Source organism: Notothenia rossii (assembly GCF_949606895.1).
Source record: "Notothenia rossii genome assembly, chromosome: 8".
NCBI classification, from domain to species: Eukaryota; Metazoa; Chordata; class Actinopteri; order Perciformes; family Nototheniidae; genus Notothenia; species Notothenia rossii.
The window spans coordinates 57,578,908-57,591,516 of record NC_136906.1 but is presented as its reverse complement, the minus strand read 5'-3'; positions in this window follow the sequence as shown (position 1 = coordinate 57,591,516).

Sequence of the window (12,609 nt, the reverse complement as noted above, 5' to 3'; positions counted from 1 at the left end):
ATAGAACGAGCAAGTGGTATGATCTCTTTTGTGATTACAACCTCGTACAAAGCACACAGGCATCTTGTAAAAGTGAATTTATTGGAGCAATCTCTTATATTTATTGGAGGGAATAAATCAGTCTTCTTCTTCCTCTTTGCTTTGCGAGTCACAACCAGTCTTGGAGCATTATCGCCTATGACATCACTTACGCGACCCAGAATGCATTTGGGATTTGTAGTCTTTCTAGTTGCGTATTATTCATAGTCTTATATTTCAGCATTTTTACGACAAACTGTGACTTTTTTTGCATGGAAATGATTGTTTAAGATTGACAAACATCATATGTGTCATTCGTGGCACAATTCAAACGGGATCAAAAGATAACTTTTCTCTCTCCATTGACTTCAATGTATAATTTTCCGCTTCCGGGGTCCCATGGAGGCTCCCGGAAGGGGAGGGACTTCGCCTCTCTATTTGGAGCAGGCTGGAGAAGGCGGGAGTTGAACTCTGACGTCACTGTCGAGCCGTTAGTGGCCGACTCCGCCTACTAAGGGCTTCTCGGCAACTCTGAAGAATCCTATGGGTGACGTCACGGACCCTACGTCCATTTATATATACAGTCTATGGCTAAGAGATAGTAAAATCTGCAGTAGAGCTGAGGAAAACTGCCTAAAAAATATATTCACTATAAATGACCTTCTATACATTAGTAATGTTTCCACTCAAGGCAGCTTTTAAAATAAGTACCTTAAGGGATGAAAACATCTACTACGGAAACTCTTATAAAACACTCAATATGAAAAATATTGCGACAGTGTGACCGTTGGATACTCTCTGTTCCTTTGATTATTACATTATTTATATTATACTGTTAATCATGGCTCCCTTGAAGTTATGTGAAAGGTTATAAAGGGGCTGTTGGATTAGAAGTGGATTCAAACTCCATTCACCGTAGAAAAAGCCGGCATTTTCTCCACCGTCGCCTTTCAGATGTCACCTTGAAAACAGTAGGACTGATTATAGTGATCACCTTACGTTACTGGAAAGGACTGACAGTGACGGCTCACATGTGCTGCTACTGCTGTGTTTACAGAGAGACAAGAAATAAAATCTCCTTATTCAGTCATTTTGTTTTGGTGTGATCAATTGTGTGAAGTGTAACACGTTAAAAAAACTCAACAGGACACTCATTACGGGAAATGTTGACAATGTCGACCAAAGCCACATTATCAGAGAGTCAGATATCAATTTTCATGAATCCATTCTCTCTCTTTTTTCTCACCTGAAAGCCTCACACGCCTCAGAGAATGCAGTAACATACTCCATGAGTCAACTGGATTTAATGGGAAGATTAGCATTTCATATAGTACAGAACTCAAGATAAAAGTACCCTTATTACTTATCGCAGCTGCACATACAAGATCTCCGATTAAAGCTGAGGTTCCACAGATTATTTAGGTATATAGTATCATCATTGAGTGATCTGAACTTGCGACAGGGGAAGCAAAGACAGACATCACAACACGTAGCTTCTAGGGAGATCGTCTCACCGTAGCTGTTAATCTGATCAAAAGACGTGTTCAATGGGATTAAAACGAGAAAAAACGCGGCTGAATCGGTTAATCCATAGGTTGATAAAGTTCCTGGGCAATAATTGGAATTATTTATAATCCATAATTCCATTTTTATGTAAAAATCGCAGAGCAAAAGTTAGCTGCTAATGGGAGCCACCAAAGTGGCTGCTGCTTCCGGTCTTGGCTATGCGGCAGTATAATACACACACATGACCAAATAAGGACTATATGTGGGAATTTCCCTCGATTCCATTGGCTCTGACGGTTAGAAAGAGATGTCACATGTCAAAATCCAGCAGGGGGAGCCAGAGATATGAAAAATCTACCCAAATGGCCCTAGAAGAGGTTTTTGTTTGCTAAATCTGTCTAGAAATGTCAAATATCACTTGTTTTGCATCAATCGTGATACAGGGTACTTATTATATGTTGTACTTTGGATTCCTAAAGCTTTTAGTCTACTAATCCATCATCCAAGTTCATCCTCTCTATTTATAGAGCCCTGATGAGAAGACTTCTAGACAAACAGGAAGAACTGCCACCAAAATTGAAAACGTGACGTGGATCATAAATATATCAGCAATTAAACAACATCTTAGATTTCTTTCACACAATACGTCTCCTTGCAATATCAACAGTAATTCGGCTGACTTTTATATTTGATCCAATTGGTAGATAGGCTGTATTTACACCATAACGGTGCACAGCTGATAGAAAGGGACACCAGTTAAAGCACGTTATTGAATTTTATTATTTGTATTATTAGATAGTAATAGGAGGATGTGCAAAACATACAAACTAATAAGGCTTTATTTAAACATTAAAGAATACTTTAGGTTAAGGTCTTCTTTTGAATAAGAAAAAAGCTACAGATAAATATTAAGCCTGACAAAGTACTTAACGTCTAATATATTGCTTTCCTGCAATGTTAACTATGTCTAAGCACTTATTTTAACTGATATTATACATATGTATTATACTCTTATAAGATGTACGTTGATATTATAAGAAATGTGCAGAATATGACAGTTTAATGGTGGAGATATACACACATATTGATAGATGTCTTGTAATGCACTGTTGAGGAACCTGCGACCCAAGTTTTTCAATAAACCTTAGATAATCTTGAAAGGTGTGTGCAAAATAGTCATTATATACAGTCTTTAATTAACTATTAGTAGAGAATAACGAGTAATGAATATACTTTATAGGGATCCTATTAATGTCCAATAATACAAATAATAAAATTCAATAACGTTCTTTAACCACTAGGTGCCCCTTTCTATCAGATGTGCACCGTTATGGTGTAAATACAGCCTATCTACCAATTGGATCAATTATAAAAGTGAGCCGAATTAGTGTTGATACTGCGAGGAGACGCATTGTGTGAAAAGCAATGTAAGATGCTGTTTAATTGCAGATATATTTATGATCCACGTCACGTTTTCAGTTTTGGCGGCAGTTCTTCCTGTTTGTCTTGTCAGGGGTCTGCAACCTTTTTGACCAAAAGAGCCATTTTGCTCCTTTTTCCCCCAAATTGTTTTGTCTGGAGCCGCAAAACATATTTCATAGCTTGATAGCTAATAAAATTGTATTTATTGTTATATCAGACAAAAACTACAGTTTTTTTGCATTTATTAGACTATTTATTACATTATATACAACTGTTAACCTCTAATAAGAAACAAAGAACTCCAACAAATTATTACGAACAAATAATACACAGGCGTACTTTAAAATAAATTAAACACAGCACTTGGGTAGTCCTCTGAACATTTGAAGGGAAAAAAAATATTATTAAAATGGGCCCACTTTGAAATAAATAAAACATATAGCTGCACCCTAAACAGAGTTAAAGGTAGGGTAGGTAAGAATGGAGAAACCAGCTCGAGTGCGCTAGAATTTGAAAATACACTACCGGAAAAAATAGGCCTCTTCCTTCAGACTTTCTCACAGAGTCCCTCCTCCATAGCCGTGGGAACATGTTTCAAATGGGGGGTGCTGTGGGGATGACACCAGGGCTGGTTCTGACCAATGTGCTGCCCTATAGGCAAGATTTTAGCTGGCAATGAAAAACCTCTACTAAAGACCAATACACTAAAAAAAGAGAAACATATTGACATGGTGGAAAGCTTATATAACAAGGCTTCAAATGTATTTAGTATTATAACATGTTTTAATTGGGGGGGTGGACTTCACATCCTCTAGGGGGGTCCGGGATGCCCCCCCTTTTTAACATTTTAAAGTAAAATGCTTCAATCTGGTGCACTTTGAGCGCCCAATTAGAGACTGATCTAGCGGATACTACTCTAAAACACCCATATGAAAAAGATCGGTTTGCATTTTATTAATCAAATAAGTATGTGAACATTTCCAATAACCTACCATAGCCAATAACAAATAAATGTAACTTATTTTATTTGTGTTGTTCATTCATAACTTATTTTATCAGTTAACATTTATTTATTTATGCATATTTTTAAATCTCTCCAGTTTTAAACGATATTTTTGGTTTACTGTCCTATAGTATACATTGGAATGATGTCAAACCTGTTTTTATTTATCCTAATAATTATAAAGGTGTGCCTTGGAAATATTTGTTTACATAAACTGTGATCAAAACGTTTGAGACTCACTGAGATAACTTAGACTATAGTGAACTATCTAAACACTCAGAGTCCTTTACCTCACTGAGCCTCTCAGTCTGACAGGACAGAGCTCTCCCTCCACATTATTGTAGAAACAGCTTCTTATATCCGTTAGCGCAGCAGAAGCTAACAACAATCCCCGCCGGTACCGCGGTATCCCCTCTCTCTATCTCTCTCACTTTGGCTGTGAGCTGCGGGCGCCTGCTAAGCCAACATCCTCCACTTTTATCACTACAGCGCCCATCGTACAGGGCAAATGGAAAATGTAACCGGGGTGAAAAGGGTGTTATCTTTACTTAATTAGGAATGTTGTTACATCAAGGCTGAAAATTCTTTTTTTTGGTATTATATCTTGTGGAAGTGCAGATCCCCTGTCCTCCACCAGAGGGTGCTGCAGCACCCTCAGCACCCCTACTTCCCACGGCCATGCCCTCCTCCAACACATACGAACGCGCATCATCAATGAGGCAACGAGATAAGTTTGTGCACAGATGGAACAGAGATGGAAGGCTGACAGGCAGGTAGGCCATCCAGTTATTTTAGCCGGGTCGGCTAAAATGATTGGTCGTGCTTTTTACAACTCTACGGCTTCCAGAGATGAATTTTTGTATGTATTTATTGTCAAAGCATTTAATATATTCATTGCTATCGGGACGTTAAGAGCATTCCATGGAATATAACAAAAAGTGTTTTCTGAAATAAATTACATACCCCATTGAATTATGACTGAAGATCGTCAGCTGTCTTCCTCTCCCGTGTTGTTCCTCGATACGTAAAGGCTGCAGCACCTTTGATAACTTCTCTCTAGATATCAAACATACCGGTAAACCAGCATCGTTTGCTGTGAAAGCATATAACTCTGTCCACACAGAATTAAATCCTGTGTTCCTCCGGTACTTTTCTTTGATTTATCCATAGTTCGCTCATCGAGCCAGGGGTCCCCGCGCGAGTGCCTCCAAGAAAAGGCGCTCGCGCGGGACCGTAGCAGGATGTGACGCATATTTTAGTTGACCTAATTAAAACCGTTTTGTTTTTTATTTATGTGTCACAGTATCACCTCAAAATACAAGATACGAAACATTTTCAACCGTGCAACAAAATATAAATAGTCCTACAAGTACTTTTATTTTATTTCCTTCTTATTTTTGTCTAAGCTCAAGGGAGCCAGAGCAGAGGGCTTAAAGGGCCGCATGCGGCCCGTGGGCCGCGGGTTGCCGACCCCTGGTCTAGGTGCATTCACACCTAATAGTCCGATTCTCTGGTGCACACCAGACCACAGTTTGTTACATTGTTTCATTTTTCAAAAGGTTCGGTTTGCGTTCACACGGGCAAAACTCAAATGGACTATAAACTTTAAACACAAGTCATGTGCATGGAAATGCTGTTCAACCATTGGTCAGACAGGGGGTAAAAACGCAAATCCCAGCAATTTCTACCGGAGCCTCCGCCATGGAGCATCGGCACTTTCGGCAGGTTATTCTCATGCTGCTGTTAATCTGGAGATCAACAGACACTAGCAGCCCGTGCATATGATTATATAATCGGACAACATCCGTTAAAAACATTATAAAACATATAATGAGAGACGTTCTGCAGTAAGGAGGGGCGTTTCACTGACTACAATTTTCTAATTTTATGTATGTTCCATTCAACCGGACTATAAAAGGCTGGTGTGAATGCACCCAAGAAGTCTTCTCATCAGGGCTCTATCAATAGAGAACTATGGCAGATATGTAATATTTAATGCAGCCGAACCGTGTATTACAATGCCATTATGTGATGACTTTCAAAGAGAAAAGCAAGCACACTCGGAATAAAGTATTTTATTTTTAAAAAATGTTTTCGGATTTCACATTGCATAAACACCATATCCCAACGTGCATTGCGGCTAAACCATCCAATCACCAAGCTGAGGATCTTGCCTACGTCTGTCTCCGGTATTGTTTATGAAGGATGTATTTTGTTATACACACAGTCCTTCACATTTAAATTTGAATTTACATTAAAGTATTTCGTGAGGCCTTCTTAAATGTTTTTAAATATAACTATGGTTCTAGTTGAAGAGTTTGTAAATTAACATGAAGCCAAGTTATTGCCTGGCAATGCAGTCGCACAACGTCACGTCCGTTAATTCCGCAACCGCACACGTGGTGTGACGCCTCTCCGGTCCTGTTAATTCTGTTTTGCTGTTCAATATGTAAATGAGCTGTGTAGTCGCCCCAACGTCATTGGCTACTATTTCCTGGTCCGCCTCCGAAGACACTGATTGGAGCATGCCCGGCCAGACGCGCTCCAACCCCTGTGCAATCCCAGCGCACACCTACCGGTTATGACTACAAAGCCTGGGGACAACTAACACTCGGGAGGCTCTGCTGCGATCAGACGCCTCACGCATATTTGCTCTTGTGTCGTGGACACTTTAGACTTGAGCTATTAGACTGTGTTCGACTCGTGTGGTCCGTGTTTAGTGTAGTGTGTTTGGTGTGATTATATGTTTGCTTAGTGTCGTTGATATATGTGTTTAGAGTAGCGTGTTTAGCTTCCCTTTATTAGCTGTGTTTTCCTGCAGCCTCCTTTTGTTAGTGTTGATTGGTAGTGATTTCAGGTGTGTAACTAGGCTCACTTATAGATCCTTTTTCCGCCATTAGCAGTACATTTACGGCCTTTTGGCTTCTTTGTTTGGCTTAGGCTATTTTTGCTCTCAATTTGTTGTACACCTTTTTTGTTATTTATTAAATCCAATTATAATTATTTACCAAAACCATCTGGTGTGTGTTGCCTTCCTCATCCCTAGTGGGTTCGTAACACATGGATTAACATCGATTTAATACATTAATGTAACCTTTGTTCTTGCTAAAAGAGGCGAAATCGAGTGTGACTATTAAAAAATAAATCATTATTATATTAATATTGACAATAACAACCGACCGTCGTGGTACAACATTTGCTTGGCATTTCCGGGTATTTATCCACTGGTTGGGCCATGTTAACAATACCGTGTAACTGTCACGTTTGAAGGGACGAAATTGTGACATCTTCAGGTCTCCCAGCATGGTAAATCGTCACATGTTCACGTCTTGCCGTGATACCGGGTTGGCTTCCCTTTCCTGTGGTGCGTTATATTGTGTTGTTTGCATGTAAATGGTCTGTAAAAGCCACAATCTTAACTCCTTGCTGCAACGCCTCCATTGGACTGCTTTGTTTAACTTCCGTAACATAGTGACATCATTACAGAACACTCATGCTTCTACTGGCTAGCGCTCCAACACAACTTATTGAACATTATAGGCTAAGGGGTACAACATCTCTAAGTGTTTGACCCATCACAACAGAGACGGCCAGCTAACCAATCAGAGCAGACTAGGCTCTGGTTTCACCTAGAGGGTGAAAAGATGTCCTGCAGCACAGGCAGTATGAGAAAAATAAAGAACTTGTAAACATGTCACAGTATTTAATATAAAAAACAGTAATTGTACAGACATAAAAAGTTGCAATGTTGTCGTCTTGTCATTCAAATGTTCTTCCTTTTTGCTATGAGATTTTCCATCAGCGTGGCACAAAGTTTGACATCATGACACATGAGTTTTTTTGCAACTGACAAGAACAATATTTTTTTATAAAGTTGATAAGTGTGTTTTACTGAGAATTTTGAAATATTAATGGAGTTTATACACATTGGCTGCATCCAGTGCTTGAATTGAAATAAAAAAGGTGCCAGTACTCTAAATCAGCAACAAGTATTTGGAACAAAGTCATAGTATATCCTATAATGCTGGTGGGTTTGTCTCTTTACTGTATATTTTAGAAAGGCTCACTGTACTTAAACAAAATGACTCAGGATGCATCTGAGATTAGAGGGGGTGCAGTGGTAAAGTGCTATCTTTATAAGTGGGGAGTGGACCTGACACCCTCTAGTCTAGGGGGGTCCGGGGGCATGCTCCCCCGGGAACATTTGTTTTTAAATATTGAAGTTAGATGCATCAATCTGGTGCACTTTGAGAGCAAAATGAAGAAATATATGGATACCTCTCAACATCCATAATGAAACAACTGTAAACAGATTTACTTTTTCTTTATGGATATAAAAGAAAGTAAAGCTTGACTCCTACTGGCTGGTTAAATGACTCCTCGTCCCTGAGGCCACTACCAGTTTTTTGTGCCATTTTGGTGGATTTATTTGTCAATAGCGTTGCTGCACAAAGTGCTCTAGTTTAAATCTACTACCCAAAAAGAAACATATGGAGATGGGTTACTATTTAAAAAAATTTGCATATCTATTCGGGAACAGTGGGGCCGGGCCTCAAATCCTATAGTGGGGTCCGGGGGCATGCTCCCCCGGTAAGATTTTTTTTTAAATGTTGGACTTAAATGCATAAATCTGGTGCATTTTGAGGGGGAAATAAAGAGACTACACCCATATGAAACAAAAATGTATACATTTAAATAATCATAAAATCATAAGTACATGGCCATAGCCAATAAAATACAATATCCAATATGAAAAAACATTGAAACTTGTTTATTTATTTGTTTTTGGTTCATTTATAGTTGTGAGTGTGTCTGGGCTCCTGAATCGGCCTCTCCTGTCTCCCTCCTCTCCCCCCTGCTCCTCTTTGAGGCAACAGCAAAGACTAGTTTTAGCTCTCAACAAGTTTATCTTACCTTTTTTCACCTAGTTAACATTTTGTTTGTATTATTCATGCATATTTTACGAATCACTACCCCCTCAAATGGAAATATGTGTTTACATAAATGGTGACCGAACCGTTTGAGACCCACTGAGATAACTTAAACTAAGTTAACTATCTAAAGACTCAGAGAGTAATTTACCTCACCAGAGCTGTAGTTATCAGCCTCTCAGTCTGACAGCAAAGGACTCTCCCTCCACCTTGTTGTTGAAACAGCTCCTTATATCCGTTAGCGCAGCTAGCTAGCACCAGATGCTAACAACAATACACGTAACCGGTGCGCGCGTTGTCTCGCTCGCTCGCGCCACACATACACCAACACACACCCTCCCGAGCTTGAATGACACACAGAGACCAATCGAGGGCATTAGTATGATCTGTATGAAAGTGGCAATGTCGGCAGGCCACGTCATGTAGACAGCCATTCACCCTCTGTGAGGCAGAGTCAGACCCACATTTGCGCTGCGTTGCGTTTACAATATATACGTATATTGCCGGCGGCTGAGTACCGGCATTTTACTCAGTAAGAAGTGCCGGTACCACATGGGTACAAATCAGAAGTGCCGGTACTGCGTACCGGTGAGTACCAGCCCAATTCAAGAACTGGCTGCATCAATGAATACAATGGATGTCTATAGACGTCTACAGTAGCTATTTAATAAATAATGAAGTGTTACAATCAACAAAAGTATACATTAAAGCAGACACCTACAAAAAAAGGGACCGACTAAATGTGTTTTTAGGAAATTGTGTTATTACGTTGTTTAAAAAAAAAGTAACTACATACAAATCACACTTTCTTATAGAGCTTATAAATGATAAGCAGTATATTCAGCTTTCAAGTTACAGGTAAGCACAAAAACAAAAAGGTGGAAGAATTTGGATAAACTGGATGATGTTTGTGTGTTATTTCCTTCTGTGAAAGACAATGAGGTCAGTCGTCCCCTCCCACACTTCCATTAAGAGCTGTGAGGCAGAGAGGAGCATGTTGTGCGTTGTTACCACCATCTCCTCCATCTCCTCCTCCTCCTCTTCCCTCCTTGTCCTTTTCCTCTTCTGTCTGATATTCTCTGCATGCTCTCTTTGTTGCCGTTCTGCTATGTTTGGCAGGAGGCCTTGTGGACTCTCGAGCCAGTGTTTTGTATATGTTAGTGAATGCGAGCGTTGATCTCGTGCCTGCATAATGACAACGAGTGCTGTGCAGTGAAAGCATTGTCTGTAAATCAAGAGAAGTGCCAGGTGACTGTAGTTGCCCTGCTCATAATTTAAAGCTGCTTCATGATTCAGACGTGTTGTTTGGAACGTGACACAGTGTTAGAAAGCTGTGGTCACACCGGAGGTGGTGTGTATGAACGGCTTTGAACATTTACAAAACCAACAATGTGAAAATGGACTCTTGAAAGTGGTTGGCCACAAATCAACTGGTATGCAAAGTACATTTAAAACATGCTCTTGCATTGTGATCACTCAGCAGGAACAGACAAAATAAAGGATTCGCTGTCACTCAGAGTTTTGTTCCATTGCTAAATCCAGTACAATCTCCTCCTGTCCATGCTTCATCCACAATTACATCCTCATCACTTCATGCAGGCGCTTCACAGTAGATTTCCAACTGTTTCATCAGTGATTCATAATATGTATTCCTAAATTGTCTTGTGTATACCAATATCCAGTGGTGGAGGTAAATTAACCAATAGGAACTGAATTGTATTAAAAATTGACAAAATACAAAGTATTTAGCAATTAAACTTGAATTGAAATTACATAAGCACTGTAAGGTATATACATTTAAAGGGGAAGTATTATGGTCCTTTTCAGGTTCATACGTGTATCTTTGGTTTTTACTTTAAGAAGTTTATAGGCTTATATGTTAAAAAAAAAAACATCCTGAAAAAAAGACTGCTGTGATTCGTCGATACTTGTGGGTCTGATAAATCTGGGTTTTGGCATCAATGGAGTGAAATCTTTTTGTAGGCTGGCTCTGGAAGTTAGTTAGGTAAATCCTCCCTCGACAAAGGGAGCATTTGTTTTTTAGATTATTGTAGAAAATAAGATCTGTGGCAAACACACGCTTATGATACTTACACAATTAGTTCAGCCCGATAATCGTAAATGCAAATGGCAGAAGTAAAAGGGCTAATGTTAGGCAATAAACAAACTACATCATGGTCGCATGGCTACATGTCACCACCGCTAAGCTAAAGGCGGCTAATGTTCAGCGTGATGACGTTTAGTAGTCTCATATTTGTACTTGTTAGCAGCTGCTCTTTTATGACCCATAGAAGGTTCGAACATTCACAAGTAGGGTATTCACCAGAGGTGCGGGACTCGAGTCACATGACTTGACTTGCTTGACTCTCACCACAGTGACTTGGGACTTGCTTGAGACTTACTCATGACTTGCACATGCATGAATTACTCCCACCTCTGGTATTCACTGACAAGTGTTAAAATCTTAATCTCTTGTATTTAATTACAGGCATCTAACCAAAACCACATTAAAAAAAACGTTGACTTTGTGACAATGACTGTAATGTCACTTGAGGGGCTCTTTCTAAATATATATTTTATATTATGAAGTTGTGATATTACAACATTAAGGAAGTCCTACATCTGTCAGATGAAAGTAGAGGAGCAAAAAAGTGCAAGAAACCTGAAACAGAATTATTTCACAGGAGTATTGCAATGTATTTTATGTGACACAAAAGAGCAGTCCAGAAGAAACGTCAAATGTCCCGTCTGTTCGGTAAGACCTGATGGTGTGTTGAGGATCTCTAAATAACAAAACCTCTATTATCCCACGGGGAAAGTGCAGCTCTAGTTTATTACCCAACCCATGACAGCCTTTATCCCTAACTTTATTTTGAAAAGGATTGAAAGATTGTCTCTCTGCTATAGTTGGACAAAGTGACTTGTGAACATGTTTTTCTGTGGCCTTAATTCCCATCCCTCTTGGGCTCAAGATGATCAACGAGCCAAATGAAACTCATTTTTCATCATTAACTGGTTTATTCAGACAGTCTGAAATTGGCTTAAAAATCCAGGTTTGCCTCAGTCAGACAAACAATCGTCTGTTCAAATATCCTCCACACCATAGGCTAGTAGGCCCAGCAGGCCATGAACCAAACCCAGGCAAGAAAAGTGGGGAATTTAGCCCAGCCTGACTCCGCTCATCAGTTCCTGTCAGGTCTTGTCAGATTTGGAAGTAAATGTCAAACTCCAGTGTGTGTTTGTGCTGCTGAATATTTTCTCCGAGTGTTTTCTGGAGGGGTTCAGAGGAGAGTGCTGTCCTGCTGGAAGGGCTGAGTATGGGAACATGTTCTCTTTCTCTCACTGTGCTCCTCCGCATTGGGAGGAGGATGGAGGCAATTACCAGCGCCAGCAGCTGAGAGAGAGCCAAGCCTCTGCACATCAATCAGCATTACTCCAATGCCACTGTGTGTGAGGGAGAGCGTGTGAAAGAGCGCCTCCCAGTGGCCAAAACACTCACCGCACCCAACCAGTAAGAATACCATCACAAGCACAATCTGCTCAAGGGTCTTACATCTGAATGGAGGCCCATTTTCTCCCTCTAAATTAATTTCCACCACCTAATTGCTATGTTCATTACCAGGGTACAAAAATGTCAAAAAAACACTGTCCTGATTTAATTTCCATGGCCGAATGTTAAATGAGTCGGAAAAAGAGGCAAAGCGCTGTGTGTGCTGCTTGTCATTTGGT